Here is a 13,731-nt window from a genome sequence, read left to right as displayed (position 1 = left end):
AATAAGCAAGATGACAATATACAGCCTTGACATACTCCTTTCGCTATTTGGAACTAGTCTGTTGTTCCATGTCCAGTTTTAACTTGCTTCCTGACCTGCATATAGGTTTCTCAAAAGACCAGTCAGGTGGTCTGGTATTCCCATCTTTCAGAATTTTCCAGTTTCTTGTGATCCACACAGTCAAAGGCTTTGGCACAGTCAATAAAGCAGAAATAGATGTTTTTCTGGAACACTCTTGCTTTTTCCATGATCCAGCAGATGTTGGCAATTTGATCTCTGGTTCCTCTGCCTTTTCTAAAAGCAGCTTGAACATCTGGAAGTTCACGGTTTACGTATTGCTGAAGCCTGGGTTGGAGAGTTTTGCGCATTACTTTACTAGTGCATGAGATGAGTGCAATTGTGCAGTAGTTTGCGCATTCTTTGGCATTGCCTTTCTTTGGGATTGGAATGAAAACTGACCTTTTCCAGTCCTGTGGCCACTGCTGAGTTTTCCAAATTTGCTGGCATGTTGAGTGCAGCACTTTCACAGCATCATCTTTTAGGATTTGAAATAACTGGAATTCTATTACCTCCACTTGACTTTGCATTGCAGGATGTCTGACTCTAGTCCAGTGATCACTCCATCATGGTTATCTGAGTCATGAAGATCTTTTTTGTATAGTTCTTCTGTGTATTTGTGCCACCTCTTCTTAATATCTTCTGCTTCTGTTAGGTCCATACTATTTCTATCCTTTATTGTGCCCATCTTTGCATGAAAAGTTCCCTTGGTATCTCTAATTTTCTTCAAGAGATCTCTAGTCTTTCCCATTCTATTGTTTTCCTCTATTTCTTTGCACTGACCATTGAGGAAGGCTTTCTTGTCTCTCCTTGATATTCTTTGGAACTCTTCATTCAAATGGATATATCTTTCCTTTTCTCCTTTGCCTTTCATTTCTCTTCTTTTCATAGCTATTTGTAAGGCCTCCTCAAACAACCATTTTACCTTTTTCATTTCTTTTCCTTGGTGATGGTCTTGCTCCCTGCCTCCTGTACAACGTCATGAACCTCCGTCCGTAGTTCTTCAGGCACTCTGTCCATCTGATCTAATCCCTTGAATCTGTTTGTCACTTCTACTGTATAATCAAAAGGGATTTGATTTAGGTCATACTTGAATGATCTAGTGGTTTTCCCTACCTTCTTCAATTTAAGTCTGAATTTGGCAATACTATTCTGAATTTGGCAATACTATTCTGAATTTGGCAATAATGGTAATCTATTATCATTATCAATGGTAGTCTATTGATGGAGTCTGTTTTTTCCGCCCCTTGAATCTGTGATGGCCTTTGACTTGGCTGACCGACAGAATGCAGAGGAACAAATGCTATGCAAGTCTGAGGTTCAGCCTTAGAGCTTGCAGCTTCACTTTTACCCTCTTGGAACGTTGCTCTGAGGCCTCCACACCAGAGAGGTGACTGAGGCCCAGTGGAAAAGAACCCAGAACCACCACACAGGTGAACAAGGTCTCCTTGGACCTTCCAGCCCTGCCAAACCCTCAGCCGAATGCAGCCACTGATGAAATCAGAAGAGAAACTGGATAACTAGCCACTCAATCATGAAGAACAACCAGTTCTAAGATGCTAAGTTTGGGAACAGTTTGTTACGTAGCAGTAGAGCTAAGTGAAACAGTGCTCTAATCTTGAGCCAAGTTTCTTTGTTTCAACATGTTTGTGAGATAGATTCATATTGTTGGATAGTATTGTACTGTGAGACAATATTATTATAATTTATCCACTTAACTACTGATGGGCATATGGGAAGTTTCTAGTTTGGCATGCTTATAAATGGTGCTGCTATGAACATTCTATTAATAAGTCATGTGATGAAATCTGCCTGCATTTGTCTTCACTGTATAAGCAGGGGAGGCCTTTCTGAGCCATAGGGTATCTTACATGATCAGCTTTAGTGGATAACCACCTCTTTTCCAAAAAGTTTGTCCCAGTTCACATTCCCACCAGCTGTAAGACATTTAGCACAGTTTCAGTTCCATATCCTTGCTAACACTTTGTGCTTTTAAACTTTCCTTAAAACTCTCAGCTTTAAAGATGAGTGCAGGGACTTACCTGGTGGTCCAGTGGCTAAGACTGCACTTCCAATGCAGGCTTGATTCCTGATGAGGGAACTAGATCCCACATGCCACAACTAAGACTCAAAATGTAAATAAGCAAATGAGTGTGTAAATGAAGACCGCACTAGGGAGGTGTCAGCTCTGTGAGCCAACCTTAGAAGCTGGACCAACTGGTTTTGATTCTACCATTCTTCCTGACACGGCCAGTTAAGAGGCCAGAATTTAAAAGAGAATCTTCTATGCGCTATACTTTACAAACCACTTTCACAATTATAATTTCATCTGAGTCTCCTAATAAAATAACCCTGGTATCAACTAGCACTGTATATCTAGGTGCTGAACTCAGTCTATCCAGAAATATTCCTTTGGAAACCAGCCACCTTTATATGACTGATAACCTTGCTGACATTTAAAATGAGGCCGCATGGAACATTGTCCATGATTCGCCCTAAGTGAAACACAGGCGACAAAACAGCTCCATACAGCCTCATCCTGTTTTGGTAAAAACATATCTGCATATATGGCTATACATTCACAGATGGAGGTCTGGAAGAAATAGACCAAAAATGTTAACAGTGTTATCTCTGAGGACTGAGCTTAAAGATGAATTTATTTTCTACTTTATGCCTGTATTTTTTTATAATGAGGATGAATTAGTTTCATTTTTAAAGTTTAATTATTTTTGAAATCAATAACATTTATATAGTCATAATCAAGAGTACAAGAGGTTACACAGCAGTTTCCTTCTCATCCACATCTGCCTTCCATCTGACTCTCAAGAGGTAACCAGTGTTCCAGCATCTGCAGAACCCTTTCAGAGACGTTTCATGCATATACTACAAGCAAACACATAAATTTAGTTCTTCTGTCACTTTTATGATAAAAAAAGACTATTTTCATTTTGAAGAAAACATTGTAGAATGTGTCATGATGTGGAAAGATAAATACAAAGGTTACAAAATAGTGCATAGAGTAAGACATTTTATAATGGTAGTGGTTTAGTTGCTAAGTCATGTCTGACTCTTGTGACCCATGAACTGTAGCCTGCCAGGCTCCTCTGTCCATGGGTTTCTCCAGGCAAGAATACTGGAGTGGGTGGCCACTTCTCCAGGGGATCTTCCTGACCCAGGAGTCAAACCTGGGTCTTCTGCATTGCAGGCAGGTTCTTTACCAACTGAGCTACAAGGTAAGCACCTATTTTATAATAATTTATGAAAAAAATTATATTTAAAATACTAAAAGGCTATATATCCAAATGTCTTGGTGGTCACTTCTGTGTGTAGGATTTTGGGATGTGGCCTGGGTTTAGGGTGTTGTCTCCAGTACCACAATGCCTGGTTCGGATCCCAGTCAGCCTCCTCTTAGCCTCACAGACCTGGGGCCAGGGACCTACCTGTGTCTCCGTGCCATCACCTGTGAAATGGAGATGATATGATGGTAACACCTGCCCACAGAGCGTCATCAGAAACGTCACAGGTTCAGGTAGAGCCCCTCAAATAGTGCCTAGCATCGCTCCGGAGTATCGTATTATTATTCATCTGAGTCACCTAATTTTTCCATATTGGACATGTATTACAATAAAAGTTAAAGAGTAAATTCCCGTGAGAGAAGGGAAACAGGTGTAGAGGCAAGCGCCGATGAGAAAGTGCCACAGAAAAGCGTGCAGACCATGAGGCCCTGTGGACCCACCAAGGAGGGTGGGGCCCGGCTTCCTGATTTTGACTAACAGCCCCGTGAGAGGGTCCCTTTCTCCGGTGCTGCCTGCTGAGCACTCCAAGAGCAGAGATGGACTTTGGCCATCTCTCTCCGGGCATTTGGAGAAAGCTTTTGAGACCTTCCTGGAAACTCCCCTGTCCCTTCCTTACATAAACAACCTCTTGCAACTCTGCCACTGTCTTCCTCCCAGGCAGGGGTCACATGAGGAAAGATTTCAGAGTAAGTGTGAGGTCTTATCTGGCTGTGCCTGGCCCAACTTTCACCAAGGAGCTTCGGGGGACCATTACTGCCAGCCCAATGTGGCAGAAGCTCTGGGGGTTTGGAGAATGAGATGCTTCACAGCCCAGCTGGAGGAAGAACTGTCCGATTGCAGTTTTGAGTTTCCAAATACAATCCAGGCAGCATGGGCAGGAGGCCTGCCGTCCTGTGTCTGCCTGGGGATAGAGCAGGGAGGGGAAAACAGATGAAGGGAGGGGCGGAAAGCCCAGGGCTGGCAGCTGGAGGTGCTGGGGGTCCAGCCTCAGCTCGCACATTTCAAAAACTGATGTTAGCTGGGAAAAATTCTCAATTTCATCAAAATCCAGTCACTCCTTACAGAACCCCTCGAGTTGATCTGGGAACACAATGCCAGGTGTGACCTGCTTGGCGAGAGTAATTATGTGAACATCTTTATATCTGAAAGGATATCTAGATCTTGTGTAGTTCCTGCTAAGTCTGAGCTAAATGAAGGTTGGGAAATAGTGCAAATCAACATTTCTAGATTTATTCAACTGGTACACTTTAAAAATAAAATGGTGGACCAGTGTTTTAAGTCCTTGCCTTCCAATACAGGGGGTGCAGCTTTGATCCCTGGTTGGGGAGCTAACATCCCATTTGCATCACAGCCAAAAAGCCAAACCATAAAACAGACGCAGTATTGGTCGGCTCTCTCTCTCAAGCCAACCCACTGTTCTAACAGCGTGTCCTGCTCTAATAAATGCTGTTCTCCTCTCATTCCACCTCATGTCTGGAAATTCTTTTCCAACCCACACACAGACCACGACAAACCCTGAAAGCTGCATGGGGCAGCCAAAAATAAAACAGAAGCAATATTGTAATAAATTCAATAAAGACTTTAAAATGGTCCACATTAAAAAAAAATCCTTAAAATATAGAATAATAAAATAGTTCATAATCCTTATCCACAATCCTAAAATTCCCACACTCTGGAGACAAAGTGTGTTAGTTGTTCAGTCGTGTCTGACTGTGCAATCCCATGGAGCCCACCAGGCTCCTCTGTCCATGAAATTCTCCAGGCAAGAATACTGGAGTGGGTTGCCATTTCTTTCTCCAAAGGTTTTCTTATTAAATTTGGTGCCAAAATTGGCCTGACCTGATGGTGCTTATTCTTTCAGCTTTCACTCTATAATAAATTGCAGAATATTAGTACATTTGATTACAGTATGCTGCCTCAGATCTCACTAGTATATGGTCAGTGCATCATATTATGTTCCTAAAATATGAAAAATTCTGAATTCTAAAACACATCTGGCCCCAAGGGTTTTGCATAAGGATTGTGGCTTGTGAAACAGATTCAGATGCTATACGAAGGAGACACAGAGATGTCCATTCCCACGCTGAGATTTACCCAGCCCTGCCTGGAACATCTTGGTGTCAGGTCCATGGGAAGTCTTCAGGAATCTGAAGATGAATGCACTCAGGATGAGTCAAGGAGCATGTACTGGGGGTATTTTTTCCTAAATTAGTCCTCCTCATACTCCAGTGTGTGTCTGAATTTCCCTGGGGAGCTAGTAAAAATGCACATTCTGACTTGGTAGGTCTGGAGTGCGCCTGAGCTTTGGCGTTGCTCTCAGTCTCCGGGTGAGGCCTCTGCGGCTGGGACTTCTCTAGGCTCTGGGCAGGCCTAAGGCCAGGCGCCAGGTGACCCCATGCGGTGCCCCACAGGGGGAGCTGCCCCTGCCCTTGTGGGGTGGGGTCTCACTCAGCCCTGGTCACCGGACCAAACCTGCATCATCACTGCCTTTACTGCCTCCTCCGCTGCCCGTTTCCTCCCCATGTGGTTCATGCCACCTTCCACCTCCACTCCAGATCTTGGCTGCACTCCACCATATCTCATGACTCTTCACTCACCCAGTTTCAACGGACTGCTTAGACAAGGTGCTTTTCCAGCTGACTGACCTCACTTCCCAAGCATGAACTAAGTTTGTTCAACTCTCAAATTCTTGAGATGCCTCACTATCTCTCCTGGGTATCTCCCCGGAAAATTTTCCACTATTTGCGAAGTACTGCCTAGCCCCGACCACCCAGAGACACTGTGATAGCGCATTCGCTCGCTAGACAAGCAGTGACCCGGGAAAGGGCCGTGCTTAGACGAGGTGTTTTTGTGTCAATGCTTGCAATGCCCTGATTTCTTACACACCCACCTTCCTTTTCTCCTTAAGTTCTGGATTCCCTGGTTGCAGAAAACTCAGACTTAATTATTTTCCAAGTGAATTCCCCTACTCCAGAAGTGAAGCCATTAAGGGGCTCCGCTCCAGTCCTTTATGTCTCAGAACAGAAAGAATTCAGGAAGAGGCAAAATAATAGATAAAAAGTGATTTATTAGAATAGGACTCTTATGAGGCTTACAATTGATTGGTGAGAGGGTGCCGCCTCAAGAACTCCATGGCTTATGTTTTTATAATCAGAGGAAATGTGGGGAGGGGAAAAAGACCACTTTCTTTCTCATTCTTCAATAGATGTCACACTTCCATCATCAATTCCTCCTCCAGGTTGGGTAGGGGAACTTTCTTGTCCCTACATGGTCAAGCTGGCACTACAGAAAAATTACTTCAGGTCTCAGTACAATGAAGGTCTTTCCCTTTGAATTGTCACCTTTCATAAATCGTTGTTTTTAATGTGTGCAAAGAGCATGTCCTCGGAGCCATTCACTCACTGACTCACTGGGCGAGATGTGGGTCTCATGCCACCATTGTTGTATTGTTTGGGCCATGCTTCTGCTTCACGGCTTCTGTTGCTACGCAAGCCTACTTGATTTTACGATTAATCAAATCTGATTGCTTAAGTGATCATTAACTTACCATAGTCCCCCAAAGTCCCTTAAAATTCCCTCTCTATCTATGATCCCCTAATGAAATTTCTGGGTTATTTGATTATCCTACTTTGTCCCTATCAAAAGTAATACATATTTTTAAATAAAAGTTTTTAAAAAAAAAAAGTTTAAAAAATATAGATAAGAAGAAAATGACAATACCAGTAAGTCTAGCATGCAGAGATAACCATTGTGACATTTTGTCTCATGGCCTTCAGCCTTTACAAGTTTTGTCAAAATCTGACTCACACACACAATATTTTGTGAACTGCTTTGCCCCCTCCATTTATAGTATATTGTGATCATTTTCACAAGCCAATAAAAATTCTTCCACAATATCGTTTTACATGATTGTATAGTTTTCCACTTCACTGATGTACTATAGTTGGCTCTATTTCTTTTTAATTAATTTGTAGTTAAAACTGCAATGAACATCCTCACTTAACCAAAAGATATAGGTATATTCCAATTGTGACTGATTTGGATGTGTCTGTAGTTCTCGCACCAGCTGGGTGTACAGTTCAACTCAGTTCTGACGCTACCTGGCTGGAGAAAGCATCAGATCCCGCAGCTTATAGGTTCAGTGTCGTGAGCCTGCCTCCCCTCCACACACACTTCAGATATCAGTTGAAAGCCCACATAGTTCCTTGTGCTTCTGACCAATTGGCAACAGATCAGAGGTTCCCATGACCCCATCCTTGGGTTTGATTAATTTGCTAGAGCAACTCACAGGACTGAGAAATATTTGCTTCCATTTACCTTATATAGGTAATTATAAGGTAGCATATTATAAAAGGTATTATGAAGGATATAGATGGGCATATGTACGTCTAGCCAAAGCTATGGTTTTTCTAGTAGTCAAGTACAGATGTGAGAGTTGGACCATAAAGAAGGCTGAGGCCAAAGTGTTGTGCCCAAGTCACGGAGCCCCCTATTCGTGGTGATTTGATTACCTTGGGTCGCGTTCTGGGGCCCACTGGGTCAACTGGGGAACATAGAACGGGGTCCCTCATAACTGGGCCTTGTATGAACTTTCTTTGCAATCCGGTGAGGCTCAAATTCTCAACTGAAGGAAAAAAGTTCCCCGGTTGGGAAGCCGGACAATCCTGGGGCCTCCGGTTATATCAGCCAGGATATGACAATGGGTTGCTATTCACCATCAGGTAGAAAGTAGGAACCATACAGATTGGTCCAAATCGGGGCATAGGGCCCAATTCAGTCCTAGTGCCACGAGAGCCTACACCTGCCCCCACTCGGCCCGCCCACATCCCTGCTCGAGAACCTAATCAAAGGCCTCCCGGGCCCTACGTTACTAACACAAGCGACTCCCCTCAAGTTAGCCTTACGGGACCTAACATTAAAGACGGTCAGGACCCGTTATTTAATATGATAATCAACTCCTATCGGGTCGTAAATTCCACTCGCCCGGATCTGACTTGCAGTTGCTGGTTATGTTATGACATCAAACCCCCCTATTATGAAGGTATAGCTGTCCCGGGAGTTTACATTCAAACCAAAAACCACAAAGCTTGCCGATGGCAGCAGAAAGGAGATGCCAGATTAACCCTCCAATGAGTAACCGAGCGGGGCCTTTGCATAGGAAATGTCCCCCAATGCTACCAACACCTCTGCAATTCTACAGATTCTATAGCGACAACCGGGTACCTGGTGCCTCCCCAGGAAAATTGGTGGGCCTGCTCCACAGGCTTAGCCCCTTGTATTCACGGGCAGGTGCTTAATGACTCCAAAGATTTCTGCGTATTGGTACTATTAGTCCCCCGACTGTTCTATCACTCCAATGATGAAATTCTCCCGAAACTAGAAGCTTCACACCGGTCCAAGAGAGAGCCAGTCTCGGCCTTAACCCTCACAGTCCTACTGGGGTTAGGGGCAGCCAGGGCAGGAACTGGGATATCCTCCTTAATAGTGCAAAATCAACACTATTCTAGCCTAAGAGCAGCCATTGATCTTGATATCGAAAGACTAGAAAGCTCAATCAGCCACCTCCAAGAGTCACTGAGTTCTCTGGCAGAAGTGGTACTGCAAAATAAAAGGGGATTGGATTTGGTTTTTCTCCAATGGGGGGGCCTATGTGCTGCATTAGGAGAAGAATGTTGTTTTTATGTAAATCACTCGGGGGTAGTCAGGGAGTCCCTGGCCAAGATAAGAGAAGGGCTGAGTCAGAGAAAAAGAGAAAGAGAAATGTCTCAAATCTGGTTTGAATCCTGGTTCAACTCATCCCCCTGGTTCACAACTCTCATATCCTCCCTGGTGGGGCCCCTGATTATCTTGTTACTATTGCTCACCTTTGGGCCATGCTTACTAAACAAATTAGTGGCCTTCATTAAAAGCCGCATCAACACGGTGCAGCTCATGGTACTCAGATCCCAATATGTGGCCCTACAAACGGTCCCCTTAGCAGGAGACAATATAGAGCTGACCCCAGACCCATGATTGGGTCTGTCCTGGATCCTAGAGAAGGGGGGAATGAAGGACCTAAGCTACTCCATTTTGTTAGCAGAAAAACTACATTTTGTAAGGTTCCAGGAAAAGAGCCTTTGAAAATCCAAGAGCCTTTGGAAATCCCCTGACCTCACCCCACCACCCTTGAGCCAATCAGACCCCAGACCAAAATCTCCTGATTTAACGTAGTCTACCTAGGTAATGGGAACCAATCAGAACCCGGGGCCAGCCCGGGAAAATAAAAACCAGTCAGAAACCAACACCTAACCCTTCCACAGAAGGTAACCAATTAGACATCTCCCAACCCAGAAACTTCTGTTTTTCATTTCTCGCGCGAGAATACCCTATATAAGCAATGTAACCCAAAACTTGGGGCTCCTCCCTATAGCCGCTGCGTCGGTATCGGTGGGAGCCCCATCTCGAGCTTGGTAATAAAAACTCTCTTGCTTTTGCATCGGATATCGGCTCCCTGGTGGTCACTGGGAGATTTCGCGACTTGGGCACAACACAAAGAATTGATGCTTTCGAACTTTGGTGCTGGAGAAGACCCCTGAGAGTCCCTTGGACAGCAAGGAGATCAAACCACTCAATCCTAAAGGAAATCAACCCTGAATATTCATTGAAAGGACTGACCGATGCTAAAGCTGCAGCACCAATATTTTGGCCACCTGATGCAAAGAGCCAACTCATTGGAAAAGACCTTCATGCTGGGAAAGACTGAGGGTAAGAGGAGAAGGAGGGTGACAGAGGATGAGATGGTTGGATGGCATCACCAACTCAACGAACAGAAATTCGAGCAAACTCTGGGAGATAGTGAAGGACAGGGAAACCTGGCATTCTACAGTCCATTTATTTAGTCACACAGTCGGATACAACTTAGCGACTGAACGACAACAGATGAACAGCCAGATGGAGGAGATGTGTAGGACAAGGTATGAGGGAAGGGCTGTGAAACTCACATGCCCTCTCGAAGCACACCATTCTCCTAGCGCTTGATGTGTTCAGCAGTCCAGAAGCTCTCTGAACTCTATCCTTTTGGATTTTTATGAGGCTTCCATTACAAAGCCATGATTAATTAAATCATTGGCCATTGCTGATGGAACTTAATCTCTAGCTCCTTTCCTCTCCCAGGAGGTGGAGGGTTAAAGTTAGGGTTGTAAGGACCAGACTGAAAACTCAGACACAAAATCATAAGGTTGATTCCCTTGGCAAGCAGCCCCCATTCTTAGGTTATCTTGTATTTTGAAAGTTACCTCATTAACATAACAAAGACACCTTTATTGTTCTCAATCACTTAGGACATTCCAAGGGTTTTAGGAATCTGCACCAGGAACAGAATGAAGGCCAAATATACAATTCTTACTATAAATCACAATATGACACATAGCTTTTGCAGGAAATTATATTATTATGTCAAATTGTATAAACTTCATGGTTTGCAAGAGTTGCCAAACCGGAAAGCATGGCTTCCAAACTTTCAAATACAAACCAGGTCTTCTGGGCTTAATCAGTGTTTTGAATTCTCACTAAACTTAGTTAACCAGAAATGGAAAGTAGGGCATTCCAGGGCTGAAAGGGAATTCCAGGCCACCAGGTCAAGCCGTGAGACATCCCTGTTTCCTGATCAGACAGAGGAAAAATGCTTCCCAAAGAAGACAACTATTTTTCAGACAATCTTGGACTTATCTAAATCCTGCAATCATTTTGGCATTTATTTTTCCATCCAATGTTTATATATTTAAAATGAAGGGATTAGGGGGAATTCCCTGGGGTCCAGTGGTTAGGACTCCAAGCTTCCACTGCAGGGGGCCCAGGTTCTATGCCTGGCAAGGGAACTAAGATCCTGCATGCCTTGAGGCATAGCCAAAAATGAAGACAAGGGGTTAGATCAAGAAGGGAATGGCTGGGCAGCTCGTCACTCAGTGGTGGTGGTGGTGGTAAAGGGGACGGCTTTAGCTTTGGCCTGTGTCTACAGTAGACCCATGGGGGTGATAGTTGATCCCCAACTGCAAGGAGATCCAATCAGTCAATCCTAAAGGAAATCAGTCCTGAATATTCACTGAAAGACTAATGCTAAAGTTGAAACTCCAATACTTTGGTCACCTGATGTGAAGAACTGACTCATTGCAAGACACCCTGATGCTGGGAAAGATTGAAGGCAGGAGGAGAAGGGGACGGCAGAGGATTGAGATGGTTGGATGGCATCACCAACTCCATGGACATGAGTTTGAGAAAGCTCCAGGAGCTGATGATGGACAGAAAAGCCTACAGTCCACGGGTTGCAAAGAGTTGGACATGACTGAGTGACTGAGCTGAACAGAACTGAGCATCCAACTGCTTGCCCAGGGCAGAGCTCGAGTGTATGGCACCGCAGGAACTGACTTCAGGGCCCTGATAACAGGCTGCCCCTGTATCTCTCAACATGGGGCAGGGGTCTCCTCTGGTTTGAGAATGGCTACCCTTCAAGATGAGCCAGTTGCTGAGATTAGTGTTGGTGCCCATGGGATGGAGTACAAGGCCGATGACCCCCACAGTGGCCACTTTGTGGCCCTCAAGAGCATATGAGTGCCCTGGAGGGGGCCTACTGGACACCTGTGCCAGCCTGAACTGATCGGGAGACCAAAGTGATCCTGGTGTGTGAGTATGTGGACCAAGACCTGTGGTCCAGGACAAGGCACCCCCACCAGGCTTACCTGTGGAGACCATCAAGGGTCTGAGGCACCAGTTTCTAAGAGGCCTAGATTTCCTTCATGCCAACTTCTTCATTCACCAAGACCTGAAGCAGAGAACATTCAAGTGACAAGTGGTGGAATAGTCAAGCTGGCTGACTTTGGCCTGGCCAGAATCTGCCCCTTCCATCTGGCACTTACCTCTGTACTTGTTACACTCTGGTACCCTGAACTCCAGAAGTTCTTTTACTGCCTACATATGCAACACCTGTGGATATGGGGAACGTTGGCTGTATCTCTGCAGAGATGTTTCCTCAAAGGCCTCTCTTCTGCAGAACTTCTGAAGCTGACCAGTTAGGTAAAATCTTTGACCTGACTGGACCGTCCCCAGAGGAGGACAAGCCCTGAGAAGTATCTCTGCCCCATGGAGCCCTTTCCCCCAGAGGGCCTCGAGCCCCTAGTCGCTGGTACCTGAGGCTGAGGAGTCTGGAGCACAGCTACTCCATAGATGCTAGAGATTCTGACTTTTAACCCACACCAGCGAATCTCTGACTTCCAAGTCCAGAGGCACTCTTATCTACACGGTGACCCAGGGTGAGCAATGGGAATCGTTGCATCAGAACCAAGAGAGGAGACACTGACATTTCCCTTCCTTCGAATCCTGGAGTGTGACCTCTGCCTCGGTCTCTGAGGCTTGCAAAGACTGGAGACTGGAGACTTCCTCCAATTTTTAATAGAGTATTTTGCTGCCTTAATGATATTCCCCTCCAACCCCTCCTTTAAAAAAAAAAACAAAAACATTTAACCTAATTTTATTCATGCTTGCCTTGGGACAGAGAACATTTAACCTAATTTTATTCATGCTTGCCTTGGGACAGAGAATAGATCTTTCAGTAAAAACATATAGTAAAAATAAAATATGTCTTATCATGTACAACTTTTAAACTACAGTAATGATGTACCATAATTACTTCCAGGCGTACAAGTCTAACATTAGTTTTTTTGTTTTTGTTTTTTAATAAATGCAATTAAGGCTTCTAGGAACATTTGGAAGAAAAGTTATGACCAACCTAGATAGCATATTCAAAAGCAGAGACATTACTTTGCCGACTAAGGTCTATCTAGTCAATGCTATGGTTTTTCCAGTGGTCATGTATGGATGTGAGAGTTGGACTGTGAAGAAGGCTGAGCACCGAAGAATTGATGCTTTTGAACTGTGGTGTTGGAGAAGACTCTTGAGAGTCCCTTGGGCAGCAAGGAGATCCAACCAGTCGATTCTGAAGGAGATCAGCTCTGGGATTTCTTTGGAAGGAATGATGCTAAAGCTGAAACTCCAGTACTTTGGCCACCTCATGCGAAGAGTTGACTCATTGGAAGAGACTGATGCTGGGAGGGATTGGGGGCAGGAGGAGAAGGGGACAAGCATCACGGACTCGATGGACGTGAGTCTGAGTGAATTCTGGGAGTTGGTGATGGACAGGGAGTCCTGGCGTGCTGCGATTCATGGGGTTGCAAAGAGTCGGACACGACTGAGCGAATGAACTGAACTGAACTGAGGAACATTTTGTAAAAAAGTACTAATCATTCTTAATTTTTCTTTGCAGAGAGATCAAACACCTCCCAAATACAAATTCCTATACACAGCGAAACTTAAAAGCTCAACATTCAGAAAACTAAGGTCATGGCAT

The 13,731-nt window shown here is 44.5% G+C and overlaps 1 pseudogene; it reads left to right on the top strand.

Moving 5' to 3' along the window:
* Positions 1 to 11,704: 11,704 nt before the first annotated feature.
* Positions 11,705 to 12,868, top strand: LOC120863396 (annotated as a pseudogene).
* Positions 12,869 to 13,731: the final 863 nt, after the last annotated feature.

Source organism: Oryx dammah, unplaced genomic scaffold, assembly GCF_014754425.2.
Source record: "Oryx dammah isolate SB20612 unplaced genomic scaffold, SCBI_Odam_1.1 HiC_scaffold_1, whole genome shotgun sequence".
In the NCBI taxonomy this organism is placed as follows: Eukaryota; Metazoa; Chordata; class Mammalia; order Artiodactyla; family Bovidae; genus Oryx; species Oryx dammah.
Note: the sequence above shows the minus strand (reverse complement) of the source record. Positions and strands in the feature narration are given on the sequence as shown.